Here is a 16,678-nt window from a genome sequence, read left to right on the forward strand (position 1 = left end):
GTCTGTGCCCCCTGCATCTTGGCACAGGTTCCTACTTCTCAAGGGTTTAATTAGACCTCAATCCAAGAGACAATTATGCTGAGCTTTCTCTGCTGGTTCTGACTCATAACCTATTTTTTTTTTAAACGCAAGCAATGCTAATAAGCAGAAAAATTCATAGGTTCATCATAGGACTCTGACTCTTTTGCTGTGACTTGTAAAGTCATCAGCAGGGACTGAGTTAGTTTTATGAACAGGAAAGGAGCAACACAGGTTTTTCTGTCTGTCCAACTGCCATTTCTTCTCAATCCTTGTCACTGATTAAAATACCAGAGGAGACCGTTGATCATTTCCACAGGCAGAAATGTAACTTCCTCCCTAGCTACAAGAAGAAAAAAATGTTACTCCTAAATGAGATTGCTTTTTAATATGGAATACTAATCTCAAAATAGGAATGTTGTTTAAGTACCTCTTTATTAAAAAGTAAAGAGGAAGAGCAATCTACTTCTCTGCTGTGTTGTATATTTTGTACCTGCATGGTGATATTCAGAAATGTCTTTGGACACAATGGGAAAAAAAAGGAAGTATGTCCACTGGGCATCTCACGTTAGAGATACCAAATTTCAGCCTTTTTCAATTCCTGTTGTGCCCAGATGAAGAGGTGAGTTGACGAATATAAAAATTTCTCAATAACAACAATGCTACTCACTATGCTGCTTAACAATTTTTAAAGCCCGGATTGTAATCTACATTTCATCCCAAAGGCAGAATACCTACATAGTCAGTTGATTTTCCTTATCCTTTCATGTTATTTGTATTCCCTTGCGCAGGCCTGTGACAAATGACTGCCTGTCAGAAACTCCCTCCTGTGACCATGACCCCTACTCCTCAGCTGCAGCCCCTCCCTGCTGCAGTCCTGGGTCATGGCCTCAGGAACTAGAAACACAGAAAGACAAGGGCTTGATTTGGTTCACTGTTGTATTCTCAGCCCAGAGGAAAGTGCTCAGCAGAGACAGGTTCTAGATCAAGTCTCACTGAGTGCTTTCCAAAGCAGATTTACTCTGGAATCCACAAAACCAAAACCTCTCAAAATCCCTTGACTCTTTCAATAATTCTACACATTCCTGAGTGCCATGACTACAACCAGGAAACTGCTAAGAAGAGATTTTGGAGCTGATTTGGGGATGACTTTTTTCCACTGTTTAGGAGGGACTAAGAGGTGGCTTTACTTGGGAAAATTCCTTTCAGATTTGAGCATTAAATAGGTAAAGTCCAACTACTATGCCAGACACTGAGGAGTAAATGAAAACAGTTTTTGGGCCGCGCGCGGTGGCTCATGCCTGTAATCCCAGCACTTTGGGAGGCTGCGGCAGGTGGATTATGAGGTCAGGAGATTGAGACTATCCTGGCTAACATGGTGAAACTCCATCCCTACTAAAAATGATAAGTATTTCCTTGCAATGTGTCCTTTTCTCAGCACTGTCTTTACATGATCACACGGGAATTACTTCAGAAATGTCATTAACAACATGATAACACTACAATACTGTAAGCCAAGACTTTGACTAATTTACACCTACAAAAAGACCTTCAGCAATACATGAAATAATTCACAGAGTACACAGACTGGTATTCAGTAGACAACCCTGCTGACTATTAGTTAAAATAAAGAACTTACTTGAGTGATGATATGAGATGGGCATAGCAGCTGAAGCAGTGTCCACATGAGGCACGTCTCCAGCAGGCAAGAGCTCGTTCATTTCAAGCTGCCTTGGCACATTCCCTGCATCTGCATGAGGCACAGACGATTTTTCTATGACTCCTTCCTTAACAATAACAGCAAGACAGAGGAGGGCCATGTGGGGGCAACTGACTAGAACTGCAGCCAAAGTAACTGGGTGTGCCCTTTTCTAACAGGATTCTGTGAAGTTCCCAAGATAATGATGTTCCAATGTATTTGCTGTCAGAGTGTTATTGTATTTGAAAGAATTAACTTTGTTTACAAAACTGGATTTCCCAACAGGAACATCAACAACCCAGTTAGAGTGAAGAATTCAACTGGCTTGTTGATAATCATTTGAATTGTATTGAAATATCAAAGATTTAACATCAGGACTTTAACAAATATTCACAAAATGTATTAAGCCCTCTCAATTAACTGTTCAAAATATTACACTTCCAGATTTGAAGACGATGTTTACAAAAATAACCAATAGGTTATATACAAATGTAAAGATTTCTCAAGCTAGAAAGAACCTTAGAGATGAAAGGCTCTACATGCTTATTTTTACATTTACAAAGAGGCTGCAAAGTGAGACAATCTAAGCCAGTGCCATAGCCAGGACACTAGTTTCTGGACTCTTAATATTCTTTTATCTCCACTCTTTTAATAAAAATGAGGTTTTCTAAATTTGAGGCAATGAACAGAATCAGTAAATTTACAGAAAAATAACGTCCTTGTATTCCATATAAAGGAAGAAACAAATTTTTTAAAATTACTTACTTTAAATTTCATAAGTTAAAAATTCCTTTATGAGCTTAGCTCTAACTTTGAAATTGTTGGTCATATCCAAATTTTTAAAAAGTAAACAGACAACTCTAGAGAGTTAAGGTTTCACTGCCCTGTGCCCGCCACTCCGGGAGGCCTAGGTGATTCTGTCACAGGTCTGTGACCTGCTGGCATTGAACAATTTATATATCTAAGACTCCAGGACACCCCTGAAGCCAAGAAATGATTCTGTCTATTGTTCTGGGGAGAAACATCCTTGTGTTTTAAATTAAATTTCTCGCATGATTCTACGGTGGTGAGGTCAGGGTCAAGCATGAGGGCTTCCAGATACTTTAGTGAGAGGAACACTTAACATTCAGGGATGTGACCATAGTATTCTCTCCAGAAAAGTGGAAATGCCTGGACCCTTCCCAGCAGAATTTATGTAGAGATGTGATGTTGGAGAACTACAGAAGCCTTGTCTCCCTGGGTGTGCTATCTCTAACCAGACCTGGTCACTGTCTGGAGCAAAGAAAAGAGCCCTACAATGTGAAGATTCATGAGACAGTATCCAAAACCCTCAAGCAGGTGACAGTGAAAGAAGGAGATGACGCAGGCAAGCGGACCAAAGGTAAACAAGTAAGCCAGACTTAACATGTAGTTTAGGAAGATTTGCTCCAATGAAAAGGTTGCATTTTTTTTTTTTTTTCAGATTCAGAGAAAGGGACATCTTCTGTCTCATGCTTTTAAAGGCTCTAAGAATTATTTTCTTTAGTAGATCTCCCTTCAAGTTTACAGTGAGAGCCAATGACCACTTTGTCACTTTGTCACAATCTGTACAGAATGTACAGATTGCTGTACAATCTGACTGCTTTCCATTGCTTTTGGAGACACAGGAATGTTTGTATTTTTCAGGAGCTCTATGTTAAAGTAGCTTTTTCAGATATTCTTTTTGCATGATATCTAAAATGTGGAAGATAGGTGGTGGATATTTTGGGATTTGGGTTCAGAAATCCCAGGAGCTCCAGGGACAGACATTGCATCGTTCTCCTTAATAATTTTGAATCCTTTAGAGGTTGTAAATGGGATTCCACAAACATTCTTACTCAGCAATTTCATCAGAAAAACAAGCATTTTTCTAAATATGAAAAAAAGTAATGTTATTTTACTTCATGTTACTGTTTTAGTATAAACTGAGATTTGTAATTTAAACTTTATATGTGCATATTTTCTTTTTTTCTTTTTTTTTTTGTTTTTTGAGACGGAGTCTCGCTCTGTCGCCCAGGCTGGAGTGCAGTGGAGCGATCTCGGCTCACTGCAAGCTCCGCCTCCCGGGTTCACGCCATTCTCCTGCCTCAGCCTCCCGAGTAGCTGGGACTACAGGCGCCCACAACCGCGCCCGGCTAATTTTTTTTTTTTTGTATTTTTAGTAGAGACGGGGTTTCACCGTGGTCTCGATCTCCTGACCTTGTGATCCGCCTGCCTCGGCCTCCCAAAGTGCTGGGATTACAGGCGTGAGCCACCGCGCCCGGCCTATATGTGCATATTTTCAAATTAAAGTTTGAAGAACGGGTGTCCAACCTTTTGGCTTCCCCGGCAGATAAGGGCCACATATAAAATACACTAACACTCATGATAACTGATAAGCTTAAAAAAAAAAAGGTTCGTGCACAGATTTGTCACCACAGATAAGCAAAACAGTTATATCATTCAAAAGCCTGGTTGCACACAACTGGTTGAAAGTATCCACTCACATTTTAGATTTTTAAAATGCCTTATATCATTAATGAGCTTAGAACATTGCTCAGCATATATTAAGCCATTATTATTTTATTGTTTAACAACTATTATGATATAATCTTTTTTTTTTATTTAGTAAGAAGCCTGCTGGGATTGTGTCATCGAGATATAGCTGAATATAAAAATGTGTAAGGTGATACATATACACACACCTACATATATTGTTTATGTGTATAGTCAGTTGACAGGTTCTAGGAAGCTGTAACAATAATTTGATAGGCGTCTACATTGTGAAATAAAATATAGTCAAGTTGATGAACACATCAACTTGTATAGTCAATTGATAGGTTCTTGGAAGCTTTAACTTGCAAGTGAAGCAACATATTGCTTAAGGAAACAAACTTTACCACAGTTTAATTGATAAAAACAAAAGATATCCAATGGCATATAGCAACATCGTTTCATTTAAAAAGGCAGTTTTCAAGGACCTATTTTGAACATCAAGTGAAGACTAACTATATGATTGTGTTTGTGTCACATGGATTTTTTGGATAAATAAAAATTATATATATATATTTAATATGTACAATACAAAAATTTGATATGCATATACATTGTGATATAAAACATAGTCAAGTTGATGAACACATCTCTTACCTCACATAGATAACCCTCTTTTGTAATAGGAACACTTAAGGTCTACTGTTGTGGTAAATTTTAAGCATACTTTATAGTATCACTAACTATAAACAATGCTATTTCATGATCTAATGGTAATGTACATTAGCTTTCTTAGACTTGCTCAGTTTATGACTATATTTGTACTTTTTGAAAACATCTCCTCATATTCCCACCCTTGGGCACTAACAACCACCCTTCCATTCCCTGCTTCTATGAGTTTACATTTTTAGATTCCCCCTATAATTGAGAACATGTGGATTCTTTGTCTTTCTGTGTTTGGCTTATTTCATTCAGCATAATGTCCTCCAGGTCTATCCATGTTGTAAACGACTAAATTTCCTTCTCTCTTATGGCTGAATAGTATTCTTCTGTGTATGTGTGTGTGTCTGTGTTTGCATAAAAAAACCCATTTTTTGTCTATTGTAAACAATACTGCAATGAACATGGTGACTGAAGATACTTCTTCAAGGTACAAATATTATTTCTTTTGGTAGTAGTATGCCTAGAAGTGGTATTACTGGATTATCTGATACATCTATTTTCGTTTTTTCACTGGTTTTTATGATAATTTTATCAATTTATACCTCACTGACAGCATACAGGATTTCCCTTGTATGCATGTCTTTTGTGTGTGTGGAACAGGATAATCCTTTGCCTATTTTTTAATGGGTTATCATCATTATTGTTTTGCTTTGAATTGCAAAAGTTTATTATACAGTTTGGACATTAACTTATAATACATGATTTGCAAATATTTTTCTATCTGGTAGGGTTTAAATAATTTTTTTTTTCCTTTCCTGAGCAGGAGCTGTTTATTTTTATGCAGTCCCACTTGTTTATATTTTCTTTTGATGCTGTGCTTTTGGTGTCATATCTAAAAAGCTGTTGCCAAGACTAATATCAACAAGATTTTCAAATACGTTTTCTTCAGGAGTTTTAAGGCTTTGTGACTTAGATTTAAGTCTTTTATTTTGAGCTAATTTGGGGGTATGATAAAAGAGAATAATCTAATTATATTCTTTTGCCTGTGGATATCCAGTTTTTCTGGCACTATGTATTGACAAGACTCTACTTTCTGCACTGTATATTCTTGATGCCCTTGTCAAAGATTCATTGACCTTGTATGCATGGATTGCTTCTGGGGTCTCTACTGTGTTCCATTGTTTTTGTATCTGTTTTTATGCACACACTACATGCTTTTCAATACTATAATCTTTAAATAAAGTTTGAAATAAGGATGAATGATGCTCTCAGCTTTGTTCTTTTACAAGATTGCTCAGGTTATTTCAAGTTATTTAAGGTTACACTTAAATTTTACAATTGTGTTTTCTGTTACTGTGAAAAATGCCACTAACATTTTGAATCTGTAGACCACTTTGGATAATATGGAATTTTGATAATATTAATTATTCAAATGAAAGATATTTCTATTGATCTGGGGCTACTTTAATTTGTGTCATCAATATCTTATTGTATTTAGGGTATAAATTTTTGTATCTTTTTATATTATCAGTTAAATTTATTTTTATTAAACTTCTTTTATACTGTTATAAATAAAAACTTTTTCTTTTTTTGTGAACACTTGTTGTTACAGTATGGAAATGCAACAAATATTTGTATGTTAGGCCAGCTGTGGTGCCTTATTTCACTAATCACACTGCTTTCAGAGTCTGAGGCAGGTAGATCACTTGAGCCCAGAAGTTTGAGATGAACCTGGGCAAATGAGTGAGACCCTGTCTCAAAAAACCCCACAGGCATTTTTATGTTTATTATTTATCCTGAGTTTAACAAATGCATTTATTAGTTCAATCAAACAGTTAAAAACAAGTAAACAGACACACCCATGAAAATCTTCAAGATAAAAAAATGGGGTGATATAGCTGTACTTGCTTTGCAGTTGCACCACAGAATAAAAATGTCCCAATTTGTAACTGCCTTTCTTTTTATACCAATGGATATGTTTCAACAAAACTAAGCTTTCTAGATTTTCAACTTATACAAACTGGTATTTATATTGGAACTTATTTTCAAAAGATGATTCAAATTTCTCATTATCCTTAAAAGCTAGCTTGTGCATATTTGAAAATTCACTTTTGTCTTGAAGTTTAGCTTCTCCCTAGTAAAGACTAGATTGGAAGGATAAAACTCATGAATGTGAAGTTTTAATAATGGAAAACCCAAGAGCACGAGTGGCAAAAAGCCTTTTGTTACTCAAGAACAGGCTCCACATTTTTTTTTCTCTTTGTTTTATAAAGAATAGCTCTACCTCACCATCACCGTGAGGCATTGTTTTCAGAAATTAATAACTGCTTACCCAGTTACACCTTGTACTATCTCATGCTGTGAAGTAGGTACTCGAGTTGTTAAAGGAGAATAACGTTTTTCTCTGAATGCTATACTTGAGAGTTTCGTTTCTCAATAAACATGAAACATTTGTGAAGAAAAATCCTGGACACTACTAGCATGAACCAGTTGAGGTTGCAATAGCACAATCTTGAGTGAACACAATAACCTAACTCAGCATATGTGTGTGTCTTATCCTTCATTTTGGAATGTCACAAGTACCAAAACAAACAAACAAACAAACAAAAAAACTAAAAAGAAACAACTGGCTGGGCGCAGTGGCTCACGCCTGTAATCCTAGCATTTTGGAAGGTCAAGGTGGATGGATCATGAGGTCAGGAGGTCAAAATCATCCTGGCTAACATGGTGACACCCTGTCTGTACTAAAAATACAAAAATTAGCCAAGCATGTTGGTGTGTGGCTGTAGTTCCAGCTACTCAGAAGGCTGCGGCAGGAGAATCACAGGAACCCAGGAGGCAGAGGCTGCAGGGAGCTGAGATTGCACCACTCCACTCCATCCTGGCTGAAAGGGCCAGATTCAGTCTCAAAAGAAAAACTTAAAAACACTCCAGGGCCATGACTGGCACTTGTGGCAGAGAACTATATTAACATGCAGATGTTGAGGCTCGATCCCAGAACTTTGGAGTCAGTTCTCTCTGCTGTGGGGTCCTGGTATGGGTAGGAGTCTGCTCATGACTCACACCATAGGCTGGTGGACCCACTGGCCTAGTTCCTAAAAACATCCACTCCTTACAGTTTCAACATCAGACTCCAGAGCCCAATGCCACATTTGAATTTATTTCAATGATACTCAAGTGAGAACCTAATCCAGGCAGGGCAAAGTGGCTCATGCCTGTAATCTCAGCACTTTGGGAGGCAGAAGTGGGCGGATTAACTGAGGATTTTGAGACCAGCCTGGTCAACATAGTGGAAATAGCATTTCTAATAAATATATAAAAATTAGCATGGTAGGGCACAAGCCTGAAGTCCCAGCTACTTGGGAGGCTGAGGCAGGAGAAATGCTTGAACTTGGGAGGTCGAGGTGGACATGAGCCAAGATCATGCCACTACACTCCAGCCTGGGTGACAGAGTAAGACTCTGCCCCAATCACCTAAAATAAAATAAAATAAAATAAAATAAAGAAAGGACCTTATCTGTTTATATTTCAATGCCAAAATATTTTTTAAACAGAATTTTAATGATGTGTGAAATGGTTCCAACTTCAGAAATAACCTCCATTCATTTGCTTTCACAGATTTTGTACATTTGTGTTTTATCTTAATAAATTGAGTCTATTCACAGAACTATGAAGATGCTTATTAATACCATATTGCATGGTCTATATTTCCAGTTTAACAAATAAGCACTATCTATTTATTTGCTAAAAGCTATCTTTTTCCCTCCAGAAAATTTAGATGATTCTCAAAGATGAAACATCATTTTTAAGTCCGATTTCAAACACTATACAGCCACATGGTCTGCAACAATTTTCCCCCGCAACAACAACAATAAAAAATCCGAGTAAAGCAAGTAAAGGCTGGCAGAGCAAATAACCTGATTCCGCTGTAGCCAATCAATCAGAAAGTTGTACTTACTCCACCTTCTGTTCTGGGCTGGAGAAAAGAGGGATAGAGAGGCTTTGCCTCAACTCAGTGGGTGGTGGCTAGGGCATTCTGTCAGGACAAAGACTGACGGAAGCAACCTGTGATCTGCCCAGACCTAAGGTGCAGAAGGAAACCAGGCAACAATATTACCAATTGCATAAAGATACCAACTACTAAATAACTCTATTAGTGTGAAAATAAATTGTTATTCTTGCAAATAGCCAATTATGATGCAGAAGATCCACACATCTAAGCACCTAAATTAAACTGCAGTGGCAATAAAAAAATGCATGAAATCAACAGGCAGCAAAGGAAAGGCAACTATCAGCCCCTAAACACCTCTGTGTACCAAGAAAACATTAGACTTTGCCGGTCTGTGCCACTGACCCTCACAACTCTGTATCATGGGCAGGTGCTTACCTTCCAGATACATTTCACTTTCAAGGCTTCTTTTCGCTTTTGGAAGCAAAGTGGAGGAGAGGTATCTGGAGGAAGTACCTCTGCATAACCTTGAGGCTGCACTGCCTGCCAGTGCTTCCGAGATGCCATTTCTTTCTTCTTTAAGTGTTTTCAGTTGAGGCTGCTCAGAGAAAACTCTGTTCTCTGCAAAAACATGTCTTTCTGGGGAACTGGAAGTAAGGTTTTTGAAAGCTTCCTGCAAATGCAGAGATGGTGGGCTCTTTGCTGGTAGAGGACTTTTGGCAGAGTTTTTAATGACTCTCCGATGGCAACTTCTGAAAGCCTTTTCCAAGCTTTCAGCCACTTGCTCAAGCTCTTTGAGCCTTCCCTTACTGTGGCTAAAACATCAAGGTCAGAATCAGAAGAACTACCCTCCAACCATCCATTTGGATGATTTGAGATCGTTGATGCAACCACACCTGCTAGAACTTTTTCCTGTTTAAAATAATTTTTCAAGAAATCTTGATGCATGTGACCATTGCAAGGCACCATGTTGCCACTTGTTAATCCACTGACAGAATGATCGATTGGAGACTGCTTTGAACTGCAGTATACTTCATTCTATAGGGCTGCAGAGTACAGAAAACTAATTTGAAAAGTGAGTGAACAAGCCAGAGAAGAAAATTAATATACTTGTGTATATTTTTTTTTGAAAAGAGGAGGAGAGTAATAATAAGGAAAAACTTACACATAAAACTGTTTCTGAAGCCATGGTAATAATAACAACTAACAACTCTTGAGAGCTTATTGTAGCAGCTACAGCTTCATATGTCTTTTGTAACATGGTATAATTTCAGAATCCAATTTTCAAATCCAAAATGGTGTGAGAGCCAAAAATTTATTCATAACTTATTTGGTGGCAAACCTAACCAGACTTGAACTAATTTAGTTGAAAAGTCTGACCTGCCTGAAGTGATGTAAACCCTTTTATTATCTTTGTTTATCCCAACATGAATATTCATACAGTTGACTAGAAAATAATTAATGCATTTCACTACAGCTGGCTGTTTAGAACTCACATGCTGTGGATTTCATATGCTTTGAAATCCACAGCATACAGCTTGGATTTAAGACAAGGAAGTAAGGGCCTTCATCCACAACAACACTGTGTCCAAGGAACTCTCACTGCTTCCATTTTACAGATGGATAACTAAAGCTTACTGAGGCTGGGTCACACAGTTAGCACATCCAAGAGCTACTGGGCTTTCCTAATGCAAAGCCAGTGTGTGTGCCCCACTCTCCTACAATGCCTCTCTATGATGCTACCCAAAAGAAGCATGCCCTCAGCAATGCATGCACGTGAAAGGGTTCTACACTCATTCAACTATTTTTATTAACATGAGACTATGATTTCAGCTGTGAGAAGTTTCACAAACAGAACTGAAAGGAAAGGAGGAACAGAAAAAAGTAAAAACAAGTAAAGAGATAAAAATAAGCGAAGTAGTGGTAGAAGAGAGGAAAGGGCTGATGAGGAAAGAGTGCAAATGGGAACCAGAAAGACTCAGAACGAGTATGAGAAATTAGTTGAATTTGTAACACATACACACTTTCTTTGAGCTTTAAAGCAACTAAAGAATAAGGCTTGTAAGCCTCAGTATCCTTCTTAAGAAGTAGGAAAGGGCAGAGATGCATTCACAGTGAAGACATAATCATAAAATGATACCAATAACCATTTCTTGAGTGTTTTTTATGTCTCGGGCACTGGACTGAAACCCACTTCATTTCATCTTTTACATCATGACTCTTTAGGTATTATTATCCTCATTACAAATGAGGAAACTGAGGCCCAAGGAAGTTAGAGTAACATGCCCAAGATCAAACAACTAACTTCAAAACTGGGGTCCAAAAGAACAGTTCTCTGATTCTGAGGGCAACGTTCTCTTTGCTAAACCACTCTGCTCCTCCTGTGCATGCATATGTCTGTCTATCACGGCATCTGTAAAACTACTGAATTGATGTTAACATTGGGGTAACAAACAGAAAAGAAAATCCTAAGTTGAACGTGGAGACTTCTATGTCACCACCACGCCTTTCCCATTTGGATCCTGAGGCTCCCCCAAGCCATGAGGCACCTATGAAGCAAGTCACTTTTGCTGATGATCCAAATGGTATTACCAAAATATACAGAATATTTTACTTCTAAGTTGGGATATGTTTCTCTGGCTTTTCTCCTAACACAATATTTACTTAATATTCAATAAATTATGATTATTATATTTTCACAAGCATCAGAAGTTTTATACACACAAAATATTTATGGATTAAAAATGTCCCTAACTTGTCTGAGTTGGTTTCAGTTGCAGTTTTAAATCAGCAACCTGAACAGTTAAGCTCTTTACAGAAGCTTTGTATGATAGTGTCTGGGCCTTCAGCCGGGCAGAATGCTCAATCTGAAGAGACTAACAGGAAAAGAAATCAATGCAAAACAGATGATCACAACTTGCTTAAAAAGAAAATAGTTCTCTAATCATGCTTGTACTCATTTTGTCGAGAAGCTTCATGCCAGTAACAACAGTGTCCCTGTTTAAACACACACACACACACACACACACACACACACACACACAAACAGAACACACAAGCAAAATTTTCACATCTTTTTCAGTCATATCAAAGAATTCTAGAACAGGCAGACAGCAGACACAGGGAATGTTTGCAACATTCCTCAGGGTGAGAATCAAGAGATAACAGTGGGTACAATCAGGCATTCTGAAAATTTTATGTTTAGGTGTGTTTGCTTTCTTTTCTATTTTTTTACTATTACAAATAAAAAGTCATATTATCCCTGGGGAATTTTCTCAGATGGGAAAGAATACCTTTAGCATATTTGGGGGAGCAACGTTTGATGTTAAAGTAAATCTAATTTACACTGGTGTGACTTGTGCCAAGCTTACCTATTGACAAAATGTACTGGTATCATACTGGAACTGGCAAAGAGCAATACTCACTTCATCTTGCAGTTGCTTTTGCAGAGCTTACCTGTGGTTTTCAAACTTTTCATACTCAGCTACAATAGCATTTTCTGCCTTCTGCAGTTCTTTCTGAAATACCTTAACCTCAGGAGCCACCTGAGCTAGACCTATGAAGGTTAAAAAAAAATCCTACTCATTATCAATCTTTTCTATTTCATTTAACAAAAACTGGTAAAAGGGTTTTAATGTGTTGTTCCTTTTCTTTGTACTCACCCAATAAATATGATATTAATTCTATTTAATCTCAGAGCTATTAATTCTATTTAATCTCAGAGCTCAAATCTATCTAATCTGAAAGCTCAGAGCAATCCTGACTCTCAGATTTCAGAACAAAGTAATTTAGTGCATTTTAATGAAACATTATTACTCTTGGAGACCTACTCCAAGTAAAAGAACTCTTTTAAATCCTCAAATTCACCTGAAAACCTGTTTCTCTCCTCTACCATGCACAGAGGTGCTCTCTATGCCTTCTACCTATTGATAATGGCCCCAAGAGCCAATAGGATCTGTGCATCTGTCAGCAGCAGTTGGGATCCAGGAAGAAAGCGATAGCTTTACTTCCATTACAGGAAATTTCCTAGAAATACATTGAAATGTAAAGTATCTGAAGATCAAAGAATTACTCTATTTCAATAATCTCAGGCCAATGTATACAAAAGTTCAGGAGGTTATATATCAAGTAAAAGAAATATTATAAAGAGTAAAACTATACTGGAATCAAAAGAGGCTGGGTGCTATGGCTCATGCTTGTAATCCCAGCGTTTTGGAGACCGAGGCGGGAGGGTTTCCTGAGGTCAGGATTTCGGGACCAGCCTGGCCAACATGGTGAAAATCCATCTCCACTGAAAATACAAACATTAGTTGGGCGTGGTGGCATGCACCTGTAATCCCAGCTACTTTGGAGACTGAGGCAGGAGAAACACTTGAACCAGAAGGCGGAGGGTGCAGTGAGCCAAGATCATGCCATTACACTCCAGCCTGAGTGACAAGAGTAAGACATCTCCAAAACAAAAAATGGAAAGAAAGAAATAACAGAGGAGGAAGCAAAAGAAATTAGAAACTAGGTCCACAGACTATAGAAAAGGTAAAATTTTTCATACTGAAAAATAAGGTATCTCATGGTTACAAGTAATGTATATCAGAGGGCAATAAGTTGCTTCCAACTTCTTGACGATTACAGATTTATCAAAATATATTGAAATAAAGTAGAATAAAATATCTATGATAAATCACTGGCCTTTGTGAATACACAAAACATTAAACATTAAGGTTTCTCAAAAGAGAGGGAAGACAATCTTTTGTTAATTTTACATAATTAAAATTACAAACAACTATAATGTTGTGAGAACAATGAAGTGTAAGCTGTACTTTTTTAGAATATAGGACAGGACCCAATTGGGAAGTTAATAACCTATATTGGAACTGAAAAATACAGCTCCTTTTCTCACCCAAACATCACCTTTATTCTTCCTTTCATCTTCAATCATTCAATTACTCCTAATGAGGTAGTCGTCCTTTAGTTCAAGTTGACACCTGAGAATCAGAACGACTAAATATGAGTTCCTCAGTTACCTTTCTGGAAAGACTGATATCAATGCAGGAGCTTATCTATGGCACAGGCATACCTGAGGGCACTGAACATGACATTATGTAAACTTCAAAGTCCCTCAGTACTAAAGCCAATGATGTGACTTCCAAACATAAAGCGTTCACTAAAACCCTGCCTCTACCCTATAAGCTTCAACTATACAAAATGAGGAATCGTATTGTTGTAAGGTTACTGAAATCATCACTTTTCAGTTGCTCTCAACTGACACAAAGAGCAAAGAAGAAAATTAGACTTACAGAGAACACAATAGACTCTATCCCAAAGGATAATTAGACAATCACTTCCAATTCACCTGTACTATCTGCCCACTCCCAACCAACATAAGAACTTTGTGCCCAGGGAGTAGGAACGGTCTTGAGAGACAAGTGGCAAGAGAACTACTTTTGGATTAGAAATGCCCAAAGGCACATTTTCACAGATTCACTTCTCTGTCTCAGCTGTTAAAAGCTGCCCTTTTGGTTCCAAAAGAAAAAGGAAACACTCCTGTGGTGAACAGCCTCCAAAGTCCAACACTTGCCAGAGTCATATGAAGATTCACAAAGCCAGACAGACACCATGCAGACAGCAGAAGCTGTCACAATGGTAACAAAGAGTTCACTAGTTCCATAATTATATATTAGCTAATACACAATATAAAATTAACACACATATTTTAATTTATTTATTCCTAAAAATTTAGTAACTACAGCAACTTCCATGTAGCTGTTCTAGTATAGGAATTGACATAAAAGAAGTGTGTAAAATGCATCATTTCAAAATCGATAAAAAAGCTGCTGTATTTTTAAAAAATAGAATTTAAGAAACCCTTATATGTACTATGTAATGAAGTATCAACGACAACTTATGAGTAAGACAATAAAAAAGAGGCCAAATAAATGCCAAGAGGACCTGAATTGTGTCTCATGGCACATTTACAACAAATATTCACTAGGCACTCTTTATGTGGCAGATGCTTTTCATCCACTGAAAACTTACCATAGGGGCATGATGTCCTAGCACTGAGCTATTATCCACTGATACACAAAACTTAGAGTATAGAAAAGCCAAAGTAACCATAGTTGTCCTTATTCTCCTTTCCCTGTATCACATTTTGCCTCACATACTTAATTTTAGTTCCCTTCTTTTGATTCTAGCTTTGCAGAATCATGAAGGAATGCAAGGCATATGGTCACTGACAAATACTATGACCACTAAATATAATTTATATATTGATAGATATCCCCATCTTTGTGGCAGTATGGGAAAAGGTCACTAAAAGTGACTATAATTCAAATTTTACAGCTTATCAACTGTGCAAGCTGAGTAAATCACAAGGTACTCTGAAAATTAAAGCAAATCACAGACCTCAACAAACATTAAAGAAGCCCAGAGAAAGAAAAGCAGAGCATGTACTTCTCTACACCTTATCTTTTTAAAATACCCTAACTCAAATGTAGGAAAGTATTGGCTATTGATGACAATATGTATTTTTTGTTCAAACACTAAAATTTGCATAGGATGTTAATCATAGACTACTTCCTCAGTTTTTGTTATGTTTCCACAAACTTAATTTAAACATATCACTCCTTCAAAAGTGCCAAACAATCACTTCAGAAGTTCACTCTTAAGCTCTTTGGTCATAGGTCTTCTCAAGAAAGTTTATATTCTGCTCCCCCATCCTAAGTGCCTCATTCACACTTTTATGTTTTTCTTCCTGGAGAATTTGGGTCCTGAAATTAGCAAAAGTATAAAAAGTAAATAAACTCAATAGCTAATGTAACAAATTTAGGAAAAAACATCAAGTGTTTTTAATTTAGTAGACTAAAACTGCTACCTGACTATTACTACTGGGAAGCAGAAGGAAACAGCCAGAAGTCCTCAGTGTATTTTATGAACTGATCTAGTTACAGTGTATTGAAACTAGCAGAACCAGGGGGCTGTGGTGTCTGGCTAAGGGGTGTGTGAGAGTCTCAAGAGGTAAGTGGTTTCCCATAGAAGATAATTAACACTTAAACAATGGTTGCAGGTGATAAATGGCTACAATCAATTGTGGAATGAAAGAATGATCCTATTAGTTACAAAGCAACAAAAGTGTATTTATGTACTTGAGTTTTTTATAATGCTGTTTCTTACTGTGGGATTTAATTAATTAGTCCATACATATTTAAGGTAGAATAGTTGTTTTTGACATCTAGTACTATACCGGATGTAGCAAAGTGTGGTTGTTCACAACTATAATTGCAGTTTGTCAAAAGGCTGAGGCAGGAGAATCACTTTAACCCAAGAGTTGGATGTCACCCTGGACAACAAAGCAAGACCCTGTCTCTTAAAACAAAACAAAACAAAACAAAAACAAACAAAAATGAAAAACCCTAAAAAGCAAAAACTATTGATTAAATATTGAAAAATTACCAAAAGAGATGGCAAAAGATAGATGGATGTTCCAAATATGGAAGCCCAAATATGGGCTTTCAAATACTTAAGAATAGAATGATCTTCATAGTGAGACTTCAGATCAACCATAGCACCAATTCCCAAGCCAGGGAGGCGAGTTCACAGGTGCTGAGATCCAGTCAACCTGAGAAGTGCTACAAAACACTGAGTAGTCTAAGAGCAGTTAAAGACTCTAGGTATTAGCTCCCTCTGCTGGTAATCTAGAAAGCCATGGAGAGGTGAAAACTAGTTTATATGCTGATAGAGAGGGAATAGGAGCAGAGAAAATAGAGGTAAAGAGGTGATGAACTCTCTCTGCCCAAATGTTGTTTCTTTTTTTTCCCCATTCTGTTGATCAATTTACATTTTTATTATTGCCAAAAAGAGAG

The 16,678-nt window shown here is 37.3% G+C and overlaps 1 pseudogene; it reads right to left on the minus strand.

Moving 5' to 3' along the window:
- LOC141406942 (centriole and centriolar satellite protein OFD1-like) overlaps positions 1 to 16,678 on the minus strand; it is a 60,882-nt pseudogene that overhangs the window by 4,248 nt on the left and 39,956 nt on the right.

Source organism: Macaca fascicularis, chromosome Y (assembly GCF_037993035.2).
Source record: "Macaca fascicularis isolate 582-1 chromosome Y, T2T-MFA8v1.1".
Lineage (NCBI taxonomy): Eukaryota > Metazoa > Chordata > Mammalia > Primates > Cercopithecidae > Macaca > Macaca fascicularis.